This window comes from Prosopis cineraria, unplaced genomic scaffold, assembly GCF_029017545.1.
Source record: "Prosopis cineraria cultivar Desert tree isolate PC_DT_omini unplaced genomic scaffold, ASM2901754v1 PC2194, whole genome shotgun sequence".
NCBI lineage: Eukaryota > Viridiplantae > Streptophyta > Magnoliopsida > Fabales > Fabaceae > Prosopis > Prosopis cineraria.
The window spans coordinates 13,778-19,433 of NW_026557519.1; the positions used below are offsets into that span (position 1 = coordinate 13,778).

Below are 5,656 nucleotides of genomic sequence, written 5' to 3' on the forward strand. Positions count from 1 at the left end.
CGATGTAAGAATGCTTCATTGATATATCGAAGCAAGAAATTTGAAGTTTTATCTAGCGACAATTAGGATATAACGTGAAGAAATTTCTTTTTGAACGAACACAAGGATCAATCTTGTGGTAGTGAGTAGTAAAAAGATATTCAAGCATGATTTCGCATCAGGAATGCAATACTACAGATTTAGAATGCATTGCCTGTCGGAGTAAAACAAGATTTTAAATGCATAAGACTTCGATCAAGTAAATACAGGCAACAGCACTACCGTACACTTAATCACAAATAAGCACAATCAGTATCAGTGAACGTAGGACCACCTCATGGATGAAAGTGGACTTGTTTGGAGTTTGGTCCACAAGAGACAAGTGGATAAAAAGGCCACAAAAAAGAAACAACAATAATGCGTGACCAGTGGACCTACTCTCACATATAAAACAAAACAAAGGGTCCAGATGGGGAAAAAGTCGAACAATGAAGAAGATGCAACTCACCCAATCAGTCCAATGGAGCGAGCCAGCACACATAGCCCATTCAAATAGCCAATCTCGACAATGTCATTGATCTCTTGAGTGGTGAACATCCCACTGCCGGCAAGAAGATCCAAGAAAAGGGACCCAGTTGCATCATCTACGTTGAGAACCAGGTTATTTGCCTTTTTAAGGGTGTAGTTTTCAACCTGAACGGCATATTCGATGTATTTCACAGAAGGACAATGGATGTTTGCAAACTTTTGTAGCAACTCTACCCTCTTATATTTGTTGTCTCTGCTCTTGATACTTTATTCATAGGGTGAAACCAAGCTTCAAACGTTTGCAACATTACAGTCATCAACAACAGAAATAGAATTAGCACAACAGTCATATCGTACCCGTGCCCTATTCCTGGCACATGGATGCCCTTCTTCTTACTTTCAACAAATTCGTAAGGTGTAAGATTCTGACAAGGCATAGCATAGTCCCCATGTTACTGTTGTAGCAGAGGGCTGCTGAATATATATATATATATATATGTATATGTATATAAATTAAGAAGAACAAAGGTAAACAAGCCAAAGTGGCAAAGGCTGATAACATACCTTGTCAAAAGCATCCTTGAAGTAACGAGCAGCATCATCAATGGCAACACCAAATCGAGGACCAATTGTAAGCAAACCTGGTTCAGAAGCTCATTATTCACCACTGCATGGAAAAAATGGCGTACTGTATCAGGACATTAATCTTAAACATACTCCATAAGGGGAAAATTCGAGGGCAATATTCACCTGATACCCGGGCTGGAGACAAGGTCCTTCCCTGCCCTTGCTGTCACTACAGCATTGTGAGCACCAGAGACACAAGGACCATGGTCTGCACATAACACATGATGCATATCTGACAAAGGTGTATATATATATATATATATATATATATTAGCAATTAAGAAGCTAAAAGAAGAAATCAATAGTTTGCTGCACACAAGCAGTATCTAAATGATACATTGACAGCACAAAGACGTATATAAAGAGCCTCAGCATCGGCCAGTTTAACGAACTATAGACACAGGAGAGAAAGGATGGTAATCAATAACCTTCCTCGATAGTGTGTGCAATAACGAGGAAGGCTGCGTTTAAACCACAGAGAGATATAACATCACCTACACCCAAACCTTTTTCAATAATGTTAGACATGGGAATACCAGCATAGCATGGCTCCTCACCTGCAGAAATTTGGGAGGAGACTTTAGTTCAACTATCAAGTCTAAGCCACAAAAAACAATACCGCGTTACGGAATTAATGGATGATGGACCCCAACATGCCTCTATCATCAGAGATTGTGGAAACAATATGAGTTGGAGCACGGACTTTTCCATTCCTAACTGAAGAATTAAGGTCTTCAGGAATCTCTGGAGGAGTAAACTCCTTCACTGGCACGATTTTCCCTTCTTTTTACCCATAAAAGTATTAGCCAAAAGCATTATAGCTAATGAAGGACACTAGAGAAATTTCTCCAAGCACTGCTCTCTTTAGGGGTTGGGATCTTGTGGAGGGTAATAAGGCTCACATTTATAATATAGCAAAAGCTCAGGATGAAAGAAAAACTGCAAACTATCCAATTTGTCAAATGTTTCCTTAATTGCAACTTCAAAAGCTTCATATGAAGTGGGAACAACAGCTCTAGCTTCTCTAAGTGCTTGATTCTTCGCTTGAGGAGACTCCACTTCACCACCACTTTTAGCTCCCTGATATATATGTGTACGAGGGCCAAGAGGCATTAGGAATGTTGTCCTCTTATAACATCCTTTAATTGAAAACTTAGTCATAGATAATGGAGAAGCAGCATACAGCATTACAGCATGACCAAATTGTACTTCAGACTTGAAGAGTCGTGCATAGGTTCCACTGACCCGGGCAACAACTGGTTTTGTCACCTTCCCGTGTTTTAAGGTTTCCACTAGAGAATACTCATCTCGTCCACCCAATTCCCCAAGTACTACTGCCATCATTTTAACCTGAGATTTAAAATAAATCGAAACAGTTTCGTAACAAGAAACTTTTTAATTCTTTGAATTCTCACCAGCTGCTTATAGTTTGTAGACATGATATGCAGTCCCCCAAAGAGGGGAAAAGACAGCTTACCCGGGGGATGTTGTCATAACGCAAAATATGGTCGGAAAGTGTAGAACCAGGAAAAACATCTCCTCCAATCGCTATGCCTATAGCAAAACAAGGTATAACCCAACAATAAATTTAAGAAATACAGAAAGATAAAATTGAAACAGTGGTACCTTCATAAATTCCATCTGTTACCCGAGCAATAGAGTTGACAATTCATTGGACATCCCACCCTACCATTCACAAAGTTTGTCTCCCCTCAGAAGCAGTATTGTAGATATTACGTGACAAAAAGAAATAATATTCAAATCTAGACGACTATTTGACTACATTCCAATATTGGGAAAAATGACATTTAAGGATCCAGTAAGAAAATTAATTAAAGTTAAAAACCATGAAATTAATTAGCTCTTTACATAATCTAGGATTTGACGTACGTAATCTTCTAGCTTTTAACTGATTTTAAGTTTTGTTTTCCTTTGTTCTTGGCTTTTCTATATGATTCTTGTATAGTTTGTTTGTTGGATGATATCCCCTTTTTCCCATTTAAAAAAAAGAAACGACCCCATGAAATTTTAAAATTCAAAAAAAAGACTATGGTCTTTGCTTGAAAATTAAAATTTTCTTGAGTTAATTTTTTTTTTCGACACTCATTTTTCATATTTTCAGTGCTCAACATTCAGCATTGACTTTTCGGTATTCATTTCTATATTTTCAGCAGATTTAGTTTTTCCATTTTTTTAATAGTCATCATAGATGTTTTTAATACGCATCTTCCATATTTTCAAAACTTATCTCAAATAAACTTATCTTAAATACTTTTATTTCTACCACCTATCTTAAATAACATAAACATGAACACTGAAAACATTTAAGATTATTATTAAAAAAATAGAAAAACTGAATATTGAAAGTGTTAAAGATAAATCTCCAAAAATATAAAAGATGAATGCTGAAAATATAGAAATTGGTACCAAATAATTAACCGAAAAAAGTTTAATTATAACCAAGGATCATGTTCATTTTCGAAATGTCAAAAATTTTATGATCCTTAACTGTAATTAATGTTCTTAGATGGTCCTTAAATATTTATTTCCCTTCAATATTTCATAATTTAAAAGATACTCTCTCTCGTCGTAAAAAAATATAAAATATTTTAATCAAATCTTATTTCCTAGTAAATTAGTTAATTATTTTCAAACTAACACTCTCTTTCATATTTATCCTTATTTAATAAGGTATTTCACTTAAAAATAAATATAAAATGATTTATTTATTTACTAAGGGCATTTTTTAGAAAAATACATTAATTACACCTTAAAATACTAAAAAATGTTTTATATTTTAAAAATTTAACTCTTCAAAAAATGCTTTATATTTTTAATAGGAAAATATAATTTGGATAATTCTAAGGGAAAGTGAGCGTTACTGTTTTATTATGTCATAATTCTGTTATAAAATCAACAATGGGCAAGTTCAGTATTCACCAAATTATTTAATTTTAAAGGATTTTATTATCTTAGGTTCTTTCAAAAGCATAGATTATAGATTTAAAGATGTTGATGGATGTGCTGTTGACAGATTGCAAGGTAAGTGACAAACATACGCTTGTTCTTCCATTCTGTTCTGTTCCACTCAGAATATCAGTTTTTTATCTTCACCGAATGAAATTATTCCACAAGTCAGGTTTAAGAACGAGATATGAAGGGTATGCCATCAATATAAAACCCACTTAAATACTAATTAGAATCCTCTATAGTCAGTCCTTTCTGAATCCATCAACACTCACTCTAATACCATTGGTAGGCTCTGGAGTAAGGTAAGGAGCCCTCCTGCAAGAGCTAATTACAGAAGTGGAAGAACTAACTCAATTAATATCTCACAGAAATATCTTAGGCTACTTAATGCGGTACTTTAGCATCTTATGCTACCGTGGTCTCCATCACTGATTTCGGAGGTTTTAGGAATTAAATCAGGATGGACAAGCAAGATAGACAAAACACAAGATTCTAAGCCCTTGTCTTTCATTTTATTGAATTTTTTGCTAGATTCACAAAGGAAAAACAGCAAACTCATCACAATTTGGGAACTCTACTGAGCGGTGTTGTGAGTAGAGAGCAAGGATGGATAAACCAGGCATGATATCTAAAAGTAAAAAGTGCATACTCGCAAACACATACAAAATACGCCCACAACATGATTATGGGAAATTTCAGGGTTTGTACAAGATCAAAAAAGAGGTATGTCAAGAAACGCAAAGAAAGGAAAGTAACAGATACATACAGATTTAGAAACAAAGCGAACAGATCCAGGCCTGTACAGCTTGCATTGAATTATATTGTCAATTGTTCCAGCTGTGTCACCTATCTTAAAAGCGCCAGCTTGAATACCCCCAACAGTGGCTGGGCCTATAACAACCTACCATAGCATCAGCAGTAAAATTAATTTGCCGGGCTACATTCCTTTTTTAGCCATTTGTTTGTGTAAGTATGAATTTCCATTTCTCTTCTCGCCTCATTGTTTGACGGGGCATATGCAATCAAATGCTTAGTGTCGGACTCAGGTACGCCTTCAGCAATAATAGCAACCACTCTAATTGTTGGCTGCTTCAATGCGGACATGGATGAAGCAGCAGCACTGCAAGCATATCAATCAAATCATTATCACCTATAGTGCATCAAGACACACCAAGTCACAAAAAAATACATAACAAAGGATTATGATCATTTTTGCTCCTCAGCTTATCCGAAAAGTTGTTGGGGACCCTAAACTCATTGTAGATCAATTCTATTTCTCCACTTTAATATTCCCTCATTTATCACCCTGCCGTTTTTTATTTTCCCACTATTTGTTGACCATTAGTGGGCCCGATATTACATTTTTTAATTATAAAATATTTTAGTTTAGGGTGCCCCATTACCCCTTCGAATAAAAGTTGAGAGATAAAATGACCCTTAACCCAAGAAAAATATAAAAGAGAATAGTGACAGACGTTAAGTATTTTTAACAATAGGATGATAAAGAAGGTATCTTTAACATTGAGGAATAAAATTAACTCATAATTGAGTT

The 5,656-nt window shown here is 35.3% G+C and overlaps 1 pseudogene; it reads right to left on the reverse strand.

Annotated features, from left to right (window-relative positions):
- Positions 1-217: 217 nt before the first annotated feature.
- Positions 218-5,224, reverse strand: LOC129301546 (ATP-citrate synthase beta chain protein 1-like; annotated as a pseudogene).
- Between the last annotated feature and the right edge of the window lie 432 nt (positions 5,225-5,656).